Source organism: Microtus pennsylvanicus, chromosome 11, assembly GCF_037038515.1.
Source record: "Microtus pennsylvanicus isolate mMicPen1 chromosome 11, mMicPen1.hap1, whole genome shotgun sequence".
NCBI classification, from domain to species: domain Eukaryota; kingdom Metazoa; phylum Chordata; class Mammalia; order Rodentia; family Cricetidae; genus Microtus; species Microtus pennsylvanicus.
In genome coordinates this window covers 73,757,401-73,773,796 of record NC_134589.1, presented here as the reverse complement: position 1 = coordinate 73,773,796, position 16,396 = coordinate 73,757,401, and the positions used below count along the sequence as shown (strand labels likewise).

The following is a 16,396-nucleotide window of genomic DNA, read 5'->3' as shown; positions in this document are numbered from 1 at the left end:
GGAGAAACAGATGAAGAGATATTCTGAAAGCAGGGAGCCTTTTTGGAAGAAATCATAGGTTTTTGAGAAGCACGAAGAACCCGCAAAACATGGGCACGATTCTAAACCCGAGATCCAGAGAAGAACAGAACTAAGCTCTTCTGGAGATCTTTACTGCCACTGTCGGGTTCACTTCCCAAGCCCATTTCTATGCCAAGTCCCACCATCACCTTCATACATGGTTTCAGAGGCCATGAGGAAGACAATGGGCTCCATGGTGCACAGAGGAAAACAGCCCCCAAGCAGCCTTGGGGCAGAGTAAGCGAAACCATGACTCAAGACATTGTGTCACATCTTTCTGACACTTACCACCAAAGCCATACTAGTATTCCTGCAGTAGGCAAAAGTCAAAACAGTATTTCACAAGCCCTGCTCTTGACCTTCAGTTTGACTTGGCTTAAACAGAGTCCAAGGGGGAGGACTTTTTCAGAACTGAGAATTCTTCGACTCTCACTTCAGACTTAGTAGTTATTGAAAACTGTGGGTATTAGTGACTTCTGAAGATTCCTCTACTACTAAGACCCTCCTTATATTCTTCATCTGTCTAATATGGCTTCTAAAGTGTCGTTAAGCATCACTACTGAGCCAGAACACATAAAGTACACCCACAACCCATACCAGGTTCAAGAACCCAGAAGCTCTGTCTCTGTACAGGATTGTCTACGCATCTTAGGAAAGCAATCTTTCTCTAGTCTTGGGGCTTTTATGTCTTTACACTAGAGTTTATAACAGAATAAATTGTTTATTCATTTGGGTTAAGAATTCAAATGTATTTGATTCTTCTTCAAATGTATTTGGTGCTTCTTCTTCTTTTACTTCTTCTTCCTCCTCCTCCTCCCTCTCCTCCTCCTCTTACCTCTCCCTCTCCTTCTTTCTCTTCTCTCTTTTAATTTCAGGAACTTATGGCCCATACTATCTGTGACCTAACTTATCAACTCTCTATTTTTGGGTGCTAACAATACTTTGATTTACATCAATGGTCAAAAAAAAAAATCCTTCACCTCAGCTTATAGTTTCTACCTGAGTTTCAGAGAGTGAGAAACTAGCCAAAGACAGTCCTTGAAGTATTACTCCATAGGACCAGTGCCTGACTAGAGAGCTTTTGACCCAGTTCTGTCTGTGTGCTTTGAGGCATCAGGGCAAGACTATAATAAAGGGCATTTCTTCCTGATTAAAGGAGTTAGGAGAACAAATAATTCCCCTTCATGCTCTATTACTGCTTCCCTCGCTTGGGCACAGCACTTAGAAATGAAAAGAGGATATAGAGCTTATGTGAAAATAGGGGAACCAATTCTCCCTGCCATAGTACTGGTTTTATAAGTCTGATCTATAACCATACGTGTGAAAACAATCCTTTTAATACTTAGATTACTATAAGCAGGGTTTGAAGGATTGATGGCCAAATGCAATCTTCACTGACCCAGCTTTCAAACTTTCTTTTCCATTAAAACCTCCTGCAAAATTCCAACATACAGAATAAATTAATGCATCCATACTTCACCAAAACAGAGTATTTCAAAGCCATTCCTTTCCAGATGCCTATAGGAGTGGTATAAAGCCAGATTTGTCAGGAACATCCTCTCTTGTTAGTGTCTTCTGTTGGTAAACATACAATTCCCTGACTTTGGGCCTTTAGATTCTCAAGCTTAGACCAGTACTGCCTGGTGTGGGAAGACTTTCTATGTATTGTTGCTTCTATTGATTAATGAATAAAGAAGCTGGCTAAGCTTGTGATAGGGAAGAGTAGAGCTAAGCAGGGAAAACTAAATTGAATGCTGGGAATAAGAAGGTTGAGTTGAGAGAAACCATGTAGCTCCACTGGAGATAAACCTTTCTGGTAAGCCACAGCCACATGGCAATACACAGATGAATAGAAATGTGTTAATTCAAGATGTAAGAGTTATCGAGAAATATGCATAAGCTAATAGTCCAAACAGTGATTTAAATAATATAGTTTCAGTGCGATTATTTCCGGGAGTCTGTGTGGCTGGGAAATGAACAAATGGCCTCCTTACAACAAATTGGCACATCAATGTGTGCCAACTAAATCAACTTAAAACCTGAGAGAGCTTGAAAAGGAATTCTAGTCACAAAAAAAACATAGTTTAACACATATTATTGTTCTGTTTGCTAGAAGTAAGCAGAGGCATGATTCCTTTAAGAGATGTCTTTCCGATTCTGCAGTAGTGTGTGGGGGGGAGCACAGTTTTGAAATGGCAGCTTCCTGGGCCATATTGCTAACATGAACTCTGACACTTTTGGGAGGTTCTGCTACAGAGCATTTAAATGTGATTTGTGAGCAGAGTGCTACAACTTGCTTAATGGCTACATAGACCTGCTGTGTGCCTGAAAATGTTGCTGTGAGCATGGCTCATGTTAAACAGACATCTGCCCCACTATATTAGACTGGGCTGAGCCAAAAGGCAAAGAAGCCTTAGTCTTAGTAACAATGCTTAGCAGTTTAACATTTTAAGAAGCACTCCTGAACAGAAAAGGATTTCAGAAACACAATAGGACATAATCAGACATAAATGACCTCTAAAGGAGACACACTGTGTTTAAAAAAATGTATGTAGGCTTGGGAGATAGAAGAAAGAAGAGTAAAAAGACAGTAAATGTAAAATAAAAGAGTACAAAATGTCAGACTAAAGGTGTAAAGATAATATTAAACTTGTAGAAAAATTAATAGAGTCAGAAAAAATAAGCCACGTAAAGATGGAATATACACAGAGAGTTATATTGTTGTGTTTTCTTTGAATGTTTTGACTGTGAAGGAGCTAAGTACAGAGAGATATTGTAAGGGCTGCTAAGCTAAACCAAACTATATATTTTAGAGGTATCTTGATTCCAAAATTTGTGTCTAAGGATTTGTTTCTTTGGAAAAGAAGTTCTGCCTTTGCTTCCATAGAAGATGAGAAACTGGATTAATTCCAAACTAACATGATTTGATTGACCAAGACTCTGTAAAATGTCGCTGTGAATACCCCAAAAAGTACTTCACCCAACAAAAAGCAGGAAGCAGTTTGGAGAGAACTATGCCCAAATTCCCCAATATTGTTTATAATTGTTTGTTTACAATTAAAGGGGGATATGCTATAGAGATTTGCATTGGTATGGATCTTGCTTTATTGATACAAATTAAAGGTCAATTTTATTATATTTCTGGTCTTGATATAAGGTATTCTGTTTGGGTAGCTCATTTAAAAATGTAATGTATAATTAAGAAATATAGGTTAATAGATAGTCATCTATAATAGTCAAGCTTATAGTCATGATAGTTAGGTTTCCTAGATACATAGAGATACATTTCAGTTAGATAGGTAATCTTTAACTCTTTCAAAGACTACAGAACATAGCATTTAATTGTTTAAAGAACATAGGACTTTTCACGATAGTGAGACACATCCTGGCAGCACCAATCTATTTCAAGAGGAAGATGGGCATCAAAGAGGCTCCTCATAGAGTTTGTTAGTCATTTGGACAAGAATTTGCTCTTTCCTGAACTGCTTGGTGAACTGGACATGCAGAATCAACAGAGAAATGACTGCTGAAGTTGCCTAAAAAGGTGAGACAGTCCTTTGGAGTTCCTGTTTCATGAAAGGGACTGCCAGACATTCTTCAGGATGCATAAGAAACTGACAAACTGCCAACATAGGCAAAATTAGCTTTGAAATTTCTTGCTTTATGTATATTATGGGCCTGTAGGCTGAAGATGCATGCTCCAATGTTGCAGAAGAACTTTGGGTGACTGTCCAAGCAGTGAAATGTCTCTGTCAATTCTAGAGTTTTAGAAGTTGCTTACAATGCACTTTCTGTTAACTTAGGTAATATTATATGCTTCTGGAGTCTTTGATGAAGTTGAAGAATAGATAGTTATTTTATATGTATTGCTTTTATTAGTTAATGAATAAGGAAGTTGGCTTTGCTTGTAATAGGACAGAGAAGAGATAGGCAGGGACAACTAAACTGAATGCTGGGAGAAAGAAGAAAGAGTTAGAGGAAGACTTGTAGCCCCACCAGAACACCCTCATGTTTCAGTAAGCTTTAGGTCTTAGATTGTGAGTTATACCCACCATTGGACTTCTTTCTCTGAATGATATCACCCCATTTCCTGGGGATGCAGCAGTAGATTAATGTCATGGTAGTTCTTGGCTTTCATAGTGTTGTGTGCTAATTTTCATAATAAACGTATCAATTGTCTATTTCTCTGTCTAGCATCTATCACTTATCTGTCCATCATCCTATCAATCACTAGGTATCTATCAGTTATAATGACTTATCTCCTTAACTGTTCCTTCTATGTATGTATCATCTAGCTATTCTATCATGTTTATCATCTCTTTCTCAAATTCAGTCTCTGAATCTAGCTACCAAGCCATTTCTCTACCATCTCTCTTCTACATCTCTGTTGATCATCTACCTGCATATTATATCTTCTTACCTAACCCTTCTATTTATTAATCTTCTGTCTGTGTTATCATCTATCATGAATCTATTCTATCAATCACCTATTCCTTTTCTCCATATCTGTGTTTCTGTAGCAGTCTATATGCCTATGTGTCATTTCTCTCTATGCATATATAATCTATCATCTATCTACCTACCTTCCTATCTACCTACTTATCTACCTATTTATATTATAATCAATTTTCTACATCTATACACCTACCTATTTATATTATAATCTATTTTCTACATCTATACACCTACCTATTTATATTATAATCTATTTTTAATTCTCTTTATCTCCACATCACTCATGTCTTTGTCACCTGTCTTCCATCTACACTTTACCTATACCACAATCTTCTATCAATCCTGTATCTGTGCACAAAAAGAACCTTTTTCCCAATTTAAAAAAGCATACATAGCATAGTTTTCTCTTTCAAAACTTTGTTTTAATAAAGTAGGTCTAGCAGAGCCTGGAATAGCTTCATCCCAGTAGCGACTTGCTCATGTCCACCACCTGGTCCCTTCACTCAATGCTCCTGCAGGAATAGCTCTGCAAGGAACAAATATGGGCTAAAATAAGGCCTCAAGAGCCTGTTCTCTCCTGCTTAGGAAATCTGAGCCCTCTGGGTACTGCTATTCTTACAATATGTGCTTTCTGATTACTTCCAGAAGGCTCTGCAGGGCCGGCTGACCATAAGGTCTTCCCTCGTGAAGAAGGTAAACCAGCCTCGTGCACTGAAGCCATGGTTTACCTGCATGTGAAGGCAAGCAGAGTGGTGTCCGAAGGAGTCTAATAAGTGTGCTAATTTTCCTGTGCAGAGATCTCCCTCCGTGTTCCATGTTCATTTTGCCCTGCTAAGACCTTATAGGATTTTTCCTTTATTTTCTTCCTCCCCACACCCTATTTAAAATGTCAAGAGAATTCATGGGTTTCCTTGTTTGAAAAGAGAAATGACGGAGTTTCTTTCCAGTTTGGGCACTGCTCGGCACAATCCTGCAACCTGGAGTTGCTATGTCACGCCTCTTTCTGCAGAAAGCTTGACGTGAACTAAATTTAGAGGGGGATGACATTCCAGATCACTCTCTGTCTCTGTTACTGGCAGTGGGTGCTTGGCTCTGGTTCACAACAGCTCCTAATCTGTCTGGACATTCAGAAGAGAGCCACGGTCCATCTTGACTTCTAACTGCCCTCCCTTGCCTGAAGGGAGTCCTGACATTCTTTAAGATGCCCCACCCTATCCAATTTTATCGCTCCTGACTCCAAGAGAGGTTAACAAGGAAAACATGAGTGAACCATTGCTCAAGACTGCGAAAGCCAGCTGTCAGTCACATACGGGTTCTATCCTCCAACAAGATAAATATGGGGCAAGAAAGTATTAGCCGACAATCTGAAAATTTTACTACCAGAGTGACCTTCTGCCTACCCATTTTAGGATGGGAAAACCGAGGTATCCCAGCATCTACCCTTCATTCAGCCCCCACCTCATCAAGTACTAACAAGCTGTTTGTAGGGGGTTCAGGACTCTGAATTAAACTCACCTCATTTTCTAAGAGAAGCACCCAAGAGGTCTAGTAGCTCCTTACTGAGGACCCAGTATGCCAGGACTCCACTCTTTCATCTGTTTTCCCCAGGCAGGCTCTTGCCCAAGTCCCCTCTGGGGAGCACCTCTGTTGCCATGGACTGCATAGCAAGGAGCCCTACAGCACGCTGAATGAGCGTTAGTACAGATTTATCTTAAAGACTGTGGCACTGTTCTAAATATGAACACAGAAAGGATTGCTATCAAAGTTCTAGGAGGGCTATCATATGTATTACAATACAGGGTATACTATGAAAGAGAACTTAAATTGAAGAGGAAAGCCGGGATTCCCTCCTGCTAAAATTTATTCAACATTTTTAATGTACTATTTTTAGTTAGGTGAAAATAAAATGACGTGGTCGATGAAACATTCACACCATTTGTCTCTATTTTTAACAAGGATTTTTTTTTAAAAAAAATACTGTTTTCTGCTAGGGCTCTATTATCTGTATTAGAAGTATTTATTAAACTGCTGGTTATTTCTGTGACTGAGTAAAGGAGGACTTGCTTACCAAAGCAGAATAACAACAGCCCAGCATATTCTAGGTAAATATATTACGGCTGTTCAAATCTCACATAAGAAAGTCAAAATCACATATAAAAGCCACTAGGAACCCTTACACACACACACACACACACACACACACACACACACACACACACACACACTCACACACCTGTTTCTAACCAAAATAAATAAATAAAATGTGTTCCAAAATAAAAACTTCAAACTCTGATTTCTTCCAGAAATGGAGAACTGTTTCCTGCTTGGAACACCCCCTCTTAAAACCTTGGAAGCATTAAGACGTGGTACAGTCTCATCAGAGGTTATCTTTGCAGTCAATGAAGTGTCCGAGAAACCGAAAGGGAGAAAACTTCCAGATCGCTGGGATGGAGTGACAACGGGAGGAATCCACACTTTTCCTTCCCCCTCAGCATTAGCTGTGGAGTTCGAACTTTCCAAAGTGCCTGGACACTGTTAAAACTCCTACCTCAAGGGCCTTTGGGGCAAACAAAGCTGAGAACCACCCACCCACTCCCTCTGCAGAGGTGATGGGGTTGAAATATGTTAATTAACACATACACCCGCGACACCTCCCACTCCCCCGACCCCCGTGTTTGTTCACAAACACCAGACAGGGCTCAGAAAGCTAGGCTGGAAAGGCAAGAACTGCAAGGTCCCCTACCTCTCCTCTGCTTCACAGAGTGGCGGATGAGGGTCCCCCGTGGTCCTGGGGAAAGCTGAGAGGCTCTGAAGGAGGCGGCCACTCAGCCCGCCCATGTGAGCAGGCCCTGCCTGCGCTCAGGAGCTGCCCCAGTCAGATTTTCCAGCCGCACAACTGCAGCCAAGTCCCTGCCCATGCCTGAAGAATTTCCTGAACAGCATTCCCGGTCTTTCACTGCCTGCTTTGAAACCCTACTCTGCCTCTACTTCGATCCGGTTTTGTCAAGCCCAGCTACTGGGCTGTCTCCAGATATCAATGGGAAACACGTGTGTCAAACACAGCCTTGCTTCCTAGCTACGGAGCTCATGGCGTCTGCGGGGCTCACACTCACAGAAAAAAAAAAAGACTGCTTCACGAAACGACTTGGATTTCCCAGCCGTTCTCCACCCAGGTTTTGCTTGGGTGTTAGATGCAATAGACAAATCATTCTTTTTTTTTCCTCCCAGTTCAGTGCTGCCTTCTTGTACTTTGCCTGTTCCCCGTGGAATCCCTCACTGCCCGGGGTTAGCCCCCTGCGCTCTGCTCTCCCGGGTCTCAATAATAAAGTGACTGCAGCTGAGAGACATGAACTCTAACTCCATCTCCGTCTCTGGCCCTTCCTAACTTTTTCTTAAAATTTAGGTGCTGGGGGAAGCAGTATTTTTAGCATTTCCAGTTCCGTTCTTCCGAGTTGTCCTCTCCACCTGATTCGTGGTCCATTTCTGCAGCAACTAAAAATAATACAATTATTTTCCTCAGACACTTCGGATCCTTTTTGCTCTGAAGTTGTGCAGGTAGCATGGCACTGACGGTCACATTTTGCATGCTGTGACAACTGTGTGAAGGTGACAGGAAAGAGACCACCCTGTCACCCTGGGACCAGAATGCCTCCTACGCTGGTGCAGTTGTAATTTTTGTTTTCCTAGGTGGCATTCCCTCAAGATGTTCTGGGTACCTTCTGCTGCATTTTGTGGTCTACCTTTGACATTTTCTCTTTTCTATCTTAAAACAGGAGGGGGGGAAAAATCTCAAAATACAAGAGCTTCTAAATGGAAGCTAACTATATCTAATAACCCAGAAGCTACCTACATCTAAGAAATCAAAGAAAAGTTTTCAAGTTAATGTTCCAAAAAAAAAAAAAAAAAAAAAAAACAAGTTAAAGAGGAGCATTTGGTGTGAGGTTTTTGTTTGTAGTTCTTTTTCTTCTTCTTCCTTGTCTTCTTGGCATTAACATTTAAATCACATCTCTCTCTCTCTCTCTCTCTCTCTCTCTCTCTCTCTCTCTCTCCTTTTCTCCTTCCTTTCTCTGTTTTTGTCTTCCCATTTTCTTGCCAGATTTTAAAACTGTTTTTATGTTCCAGAGGGGGCTGCTGTAAATATTAGGATTCACTGCGGGTCAGGACTTCTCATTCAATTGCGGTGGAGCCTTTTTAACACAGTTAATTTACTACCTTGGGATGTACTGTGGGCATGTGAGCAAGCATGCGTGTGTATGAATATTGAGGCATATGTGGTCAGGCACACCCATACATCTGAGGTCATGGCACAGCAATTATAAAGCCAGACAACCAGAGACTGTCCAATACAAATAGCCTTCAGCCTTCATCTTACATAGAGAAACCCAAGCCCAGGAAGATGATTCATCCAGAGTTGCAAAGACAGTTAATGCCACAGTTCGTGCTGGCAAAAGCCTTCTGGGACCTCTCTCTCTTCTGTGTGCTCACTGTATTGTAGTATATTCTGGGAAGGCGATATCACCCAGCCTTCAGAGGAGCCGGGCAGAACTTTCCCTCTCCTCTAACTAGCTATCCCACCTGTAGGCTCTGGTCAGCTTGCTTACTCTCTCTAAGCCTTGTTTTCTTCAACTGTAGATTGAAAGTAATAGTTGGATCTACTTTGTAGAGATGGTCTCTGAGTTACTGCGGTAATCTGTATGCTTCATTGACAACAGTGCCTATAAATCATTTAAGTTTCGTTGTTGTTTTAGTGGAACAAAACCCAGACCCTTTTATTTTTTTTATCAGAATTGTGTCCCTAGATATTTTCTGCTGCCTAATAAAGGCATACCAATTCAAACACAGGAAACTATCTCAAAATTTAGTTGCAGCGATAAACGAGCCATCTGGCTTCTCTTCATTTGTTCCCAAACAGAAGACTGGAGGCTTTTCTCCAGTTAACTTTTAGAAAAGGCAAACATCAAAAACCAAAGCCGCTGTGAGTCACGAGGCAAGCCAAGAGCCATTCGGAGAATTAGGTGTCCCCCCAGCACTAAGAGCTCAGAACAGTACTTCCGTGGAGAGGTCATGCCCATGCGCAGAAACACCTCTATCCCCCACGAGCCAGCAACACGTGAAATCCCCATGCTGAGCAAGAAATTCAGAGAAAACAGCTGCTGCAAATCTGAAAGAATCGGGCGTCTGTTTGTGCGTTTAGAGGCAGTGGCACCCAGTGCTTAATGAAGCTGCGTTCAGCTTCCTCTGAGAAAAACAAAAGATGGAGTTCAAGTAGTTCTTAATTTTGAGTGGTTTACAAATGTTTAAGTTCTTAAAGACAGGAAAACTCAAGGGGAAAACAAGCTCACAAAATTTTATTTTCTTAATTTTTATGTGGTGAGTGTGTGTGTGCGGTGGGGGGGGGGGGTATGCCCAGTATGGCAGCCAGTACAGAGTTGGGGGAGGGGCACCCAGTATGGCATCCAGTGAGGGCTCAAAGGACCTAAGTGTTTACTAGTGTTTGGTTTGCAAAGATTGGTAGAGCTTCTTCCTCAGTCTCCTCTTACAACTTTTCACCCTCATCAATCAGTTCTTGAATTGCCTTTGATTGCAGCAGAGAGAAGCCAGAATTAGCCAAAAGAAACAGAGGGGCAATGCACTAAATCACCAACTGTAAGTCTGCATGCAGTCCTGAAAGCATGAGAAGAGCGAGCTGAATGCTCTCAAGACTCCCTTCTTTCTCCTCCCCTAGGGTTCTCTTGGTTTGGGTTCATCTTTGCTCCCTCCATTGGTATCACATACATCGTGTAGAATTAGCAAGGGATTGAGAAAAGTAGAAGACACACTAAAGTGTTAGGCAAGGTCTGGGGAAGCAGATCAGTGGGTAAGTACTCTTCCTGTAGAAGTATGAGGTGCTGAGTTCAAATGCTTACAGCCTACAAAAAATTCAGGCATAGTCCCCATTTGTCTATTCCCCTAGTGCCTGCAGTTGGGCAGGGTAATCTCTGGGGCTGTTGTCAGCCAGTCTAACTTCAGGTTCAGGTGGGGACCCTGTCTCAGTGGAGTAAAGGATAAGGATAGAGCAGGACAATGAATAACATCCTCCCATAGCCTCCGCATCCATACACTCCATACTCCACACACACACACACACACACACACACACACAATGCACACGTGTACACAAAACAAAACAGAAAAATAATAAAGTGATAATCTATGAATATTCTAAGAGAACAACCTCATACTTTGATGTCTTCTCTACAAAAAACTCCTGGAGTAGTATGAGGCAATACTTAATCAAGAGATGGAAAAATAATTTTATCAGGTTCAAGCCAAAACAACTGAATTCAACTTCATTTAATGAGTAGCAGATTATTGAAAGAGTAGACTGACTGATGGCCTCTTTCATTTGAGGGTTCATTTTGCAAATGGTATCCAGTGAAGAGGCACACACCCTATTTGGATCTTCAGAATAATCAGGGCAAATACAGGGCCACTATTCAATGGCCAAAGGCAAAGTAATCAATTCACTTTGAAGAGAAACTTTTGAGTAAGAATTTGGGACAACTTATGAATCAATGACAAACAATGATTTCTCACAATGATTCCCACACATTGTGAGAATATCTTTATTGATAAGACTTACTGTCTAAGCTGAAGTCACTTCCAGTTTTAGTAATTCAGTTCTGCACATGGAGCAGAGGGAACAAGATCAGTCACTACCTTCAGAAGTAACTGGTACTTGGTTGAATAAAACATCCTTCTAATAGCAATTCATTTAACAGCATGGAGAAAATACTGGTATAGTTGAATAGTCAGTCAATACATTTTTTTTCTTTCCCACTATAAAACATTGGTCAATTCTTTGAAATTTCTTTCTGGTCCATAACTTCTCCTAATGTTATAGCTTACTGAAAGTAAACTCTTGAAATACTATGCTTTTATTTGGAAATAAAATTTATTGATCAATAAAAATGGTCCAGACTCCATGATAGTCAACAATGAAAAAGAACCATGTTTGAAAAATCCAAAACATCCCTTGTCTCTATTTTTACAATACCAGTACTACTTGGAGCAAAATCCAACTGTGGAGTGCAGGAACTCCAAGTGAAATATAAACCACATGAATAACAACATCCCAGCCTCAGAGACCTAACTCCTGGATTTGGCAATTGGCCCAGAGAATAAAGTGTTTCCTATGCAAGCCTGAGGACCTGAGTTCAGATCCACTACCCATGGAAAAGCTGTTTTGTTACATGCCCATAACCCTAGTGCTTAGAGTAGTGAGAGAGGAAGGCAGAGACAGGTGGATCCTGAGGGCTAATTGGCCAGGCATCTAGTTGAAATATTGGGTTGGTGAGATTCAGTGAGAGATCCTATCTTAAAAAATAAAATAGAGAAATGATTGAGGAAGACATTCCAATCTTAACCTTTGACTCACCCCTGCATGGGCAAATGTACCCACTCACATACATCATACACACACACACACACACACACACACACACACACACACACACGCATGTATGCAAGTATCTCACTCCAAAACCTAGACATTGTAAACTAAAAATGCAAAGACAGAAAATTCATCATTCATTGTATATCTCTTTGCAGTTTTTTAAAGAATTTCATACATGAGTGCTGTATCTACATCATTGCTACGCACTCTCTCCTTCGCCAACTCCTCCCATGTTCCCCTGACTCTCTTGCAAGTTTATGAGCTCTTCTTTTTAAATTATTATTGTTACAGGCACACACATGTATGTATGTATATATAAATACAACATTCTGAGTCCATGTGGTGTTGGGCATATGCGTTTGTGTTTAAGGCTGATCAGACATGTCAAGTAGCCATGCAACTGGTGAATGGGTGGTGGAAATATACAAATACGCAATGGAATTCTGTTAGGCTGTAAAGAAAAACAAAATCATGACATTTGCAAGTAAATGGGTAAAACTATAAAATACTATGGTGAATGAGGGAAACCCAGATCCAGAAAGACAAATATCACTGTGTATTTCAAAGCATTTTAAGGACAATAGATACATGACAGAGACCACACTGGGTAAAGTCATAACTCACAATGAGTCTGAGATTAAACAGTTGGTGCAGAAGTGTCCACAACTTCTCTAATAATATACAAATATAGCGGTGAAAATATTATATGACACTTCATAGTCTATTTGAAAAGAACTTCCTAAAAATTAAAAATAAATTAAATCTCACAATTCTGCTGACTGCAAAATTTCTTTGTTTGGGTTTGAAATTTGGCAAACCTTGATTATTCCCCTCTCAAAAAATATTGACCTGCATATCCATGCATACTGTAGTGTGATTCACAATAGTTGGAATTTGGCATCGCTCTAGGTGCTCATACACCTAAAGAGACAAAGAAAATGGGCTTTATTCAGCCATAGAAGAGAACAGGATTATATCATTTACAGGCATGTGTCCAGAACTGGGGGTCACTACCTTCTTAATAAGGTGTATGTATGTATGTGTATGTGTGTGTGCACACGTGTGTGTGACTTAGACACGTTCTTCCTGATCCATCATCATCATCAATGGCAGCCCACATGTGTCATCAAAATATAGTCTATTTTTGAGCTAGCTCATGAGTTGGTATTTACATGTGTTTAGAATGTAAGTATGCTTTGGTAGAAAGAGTCTATATTTAAACCGAACTAACATCCACTCTTAATTTCCCAAGGGTTTAATTATCACAATCTAATCATAAGATTTATTTTAGGGGTTACATTTAAAAGCTTGAATTCATCGTTGCAGCTATGTTATTTAGAAGTATACAGTGCAGTTTACTTCTTCCATAAGATGATACCTAATGCCACTTCAAAGAGTCCTTCCTTATAGCTAAGTGGGTCCAGATGGCCAGATCCACTCCTCTGGGATTTGCATCACTTCCTGTCTCTTTGTCTCTAGACACTCAGCAAGCACTTTCTTCACTCAGCCATCTCTCTGGTCCAGGAGTCAGCTTTCTAAGACTTGGCTCTTTACTCAATGTTGGTCTCATACTATGAACTGTTCAAATGCTTTCATTTTTCTTTGGGTAGTATGGCTTTCCCAACAATTGTATTAAACCAGCTATTCTTTCCCTATTGCAAAGCCATGGTTCCTTTGTTAGTTATTTCTCTTCCTTGTGGTTTTGTTTATGGCTCTCTACTCTGTTCTCCAGTCTTATGTGTCTGTTTTAAATATTAATATCATTCTATTTTGGTTACAACAACTTTGCAATATAATTTAAAGTCAGTACATTTGGTGCCCTCGGCTTTGTTCCTCTTGCTGAAGACTGTGTTATGGGAGCTAAGAAGATGAATCAGTAGGTTAAATATTTGCTTATAAGCATGAGAACCTGAGTTCAATTTCCAGCACCGATATGTCATGATGCACACATGGAATTCCAGTGCTGGGAGTAGGCACAGGAAGATCCCTGGGATTTCCTGGCCAGGCAGCCTAGTTTAGATAGAGAGATCTGGGCTAAGTGAAAGACTATGTGTCAAAAAAAAAAGGCAACTGATATCAATATCTGGCCTCTACATATATACATGCATACTTGCAAGCACACACAAAGATAGATAGATAGATAGATAGATAGATAGATAGATAGATAGATAGATAGATGGAACTGTATTAGCTATTGGGAGTCTTTTCTGGTTCTAAACAAATTTAAGTCTATCTTTCCTATTTTTATGAAAAAGTTTATTTAGTTTTGATGGAGAGTGTTAGAGAATATAGACATTTTAGCAATGTTAACTTTTCAAGTCCATGAACACAGGGCATGTTTCTTCCATATTTGTGTTGTCTTAACCTTGTTTAAATCAAGGACTTATACTTTTAAATGTACAAATCTTGTATGTCTGTGTGTTGATTTGTTTATTCCTAGGATTCTGTTCTTTTCGACACAATTAAAGATGGAAATATCCTTCTTCCTTCTTTTTCTCTTTTCTTCCTTTTTAAGCAACTCATTGCTTTTTGTATAATTGGAATTGATTTTTCCATGTTGATTTTGTATATTAAAACTTTAATGAATATGTTCATTAGTCATACCAGTTTCTTGAAGGTGTCTTTGGGATTTTCTATTTATACAACCATTTTGTCCATGGAGATAAATTTCTTCTTTTCTGATTTGCACTCCTGCTTTCTGTTTCATTTTGTTTTTATAACCACCCTGGCTAGGATCCTTATAACCAACAAGGAGTTAAAATACAAAATATTTAGGGAACTTACACTGTTAGATAAGAACTCCCCCAAACAATCCCATGTAGAAATGAGTGGAGGACTTGAACAGAGGCGTGGCTAAAGTAGACAAATGACCAACAGATACATTAGAGCATGTGCTACATGACTAACCCCCAGGGAAGTGCAACTGAAAATCACGAGTTTCTACTTCCCACCTACTAGAAAGGCAGTCAGAAAGCACTGGGGTACCAAGGGAAGTCTGTGCATTGCTGGTGGAGACATAGACCGATAGAGTCATTGTGTAAGACAGCAAAAGGAATAGGACAAAATCCAACACTTCCAGATTTGTGTATACATCTAGCAAAAACCAAATCAGGACTTTCAAGAGATACTTAAACACCTATGTTCTTGACAACATTATTTGCTACAGTCCAGATATGAAAATCTAATATCTATCAATAGATGAATAGATAGACCAATGAGATGGTTTGAATAAGCATCACTCAAACATGCCCCAGTTAGTCTTGATCCTCATCCTATAGTGCCATCTAATGGTGGTACAATCTTTAAGATGCAGGGCCTAATGGAAGAAAGTTGCATCATTGGTGGCCTCCAAGGGGATTCTGGGATGCCAGCCTCTTCCTTTCTTTGTCTCTTTTGCTTTCTGGTTTTCTTTAAATAAACAGCCTCATCCTTTACTTTGGACTCCCACCATGCTATACTACTTTACCATAGACCCCAAAGCATGGGGAAATGAATACTGGACTAAAGTCTCTGAAACCATGGGGCACGCCAGGTGTGTTAGTACGTATCTGCAGCCCCAGCACTTCTAAAGTATGTATCTGCAGCCCCAGCACTTCAAAACATTGAAGCAGAAGGATAGCTTTGAGCCTTAAATTCAACAGTAGACTAGACAATACAGACACTGTCTTTACAAACAAGAAAGTAAGCCAAAAAACTCAGCAAAGAAACCGCTCCTAATTTTACCTTAAACATCTCAAGTATTTTGTCACAGTCGCAGAGAGTGGACACTATATTGACTGTTACATGATAGAAGAAGAAATGACAGAGCTGGGATCTACCCAGAGAAGTGGTGTCCATAGTGAGAGTTCTGGTGGATTACAATTTTAAAACAAAATAGCGTTTATAGAGTAGTTAATTTTAATCAAGTAAGTTAATGTTAAATTTTCATTAACTTTTTTATTTGCATTAGGTTCTGTCTAATGACATATTTACCAACCAGTGTAACACCCATTTAACTCTAATATCTTGTCTCTGTTAATTAAATCTCAGAAGATAGAAAACTCAAACCACCTTATTAATTAATATAACCCTGATGCCTTGACTATTGAATCTTTGAAGCTCAGCAGTGCAGTGACCTTCCTCCAGACTAACCACTTGTTTCTGCTTAATTCATTTTATATTGTTATTAAATCTATTTTGTTCCTAAGGGCTCTGTTGCATGTAATTCTAGGACACTTCAAATGCCTTGTCACTAGTTCAATGTTCATGCTGTTACAATTCCTTGGGACGTCAAGAAGTACTAATCAAGGGTTCCAAAATAAAAGTAAAGATGCCTCAGTGTTCAGTAGAAGAAAATCAGGATGCCATGGTCTTGGCTACATTTTATACATATTTTAACAGAAGCCAAGAGGAACAGCATGCGCCAATGAAAAGACGAGTTATATTAATAGAGCATTTTAACGGTAG

The 16,396-nt window shown here is 39.9% G+C and overlaps 1 protein-coding gene across 2 annotated transcripts in view; it reads right to left on the bottom strand.

Moving 5' to 3' along the window:
• The window catches only part of Sgcd (sarcoglycan delta), a 526,086-nt gene that overhangs the window by 369,609 nt on the left and 140,081 nt on the right, over positions 1-16,396 (bottom strand). Inside the window, exon 1 of one of the 2 annotated variants that reach the window (XM_075992836.1) lies at positions 7,259-7,513. The exons of the other annotated variant lie outside the window; for it this stretch is intronic. The gene's annotated coding sequence lies outside the window, so the exon portion shown is untranslated. Of the gene's footprint in view, positions 1-7,258; positions 7,514-16,396 lie in introns of those variants that run through there. 2 annotated transcript variants of the gene reach the window in all.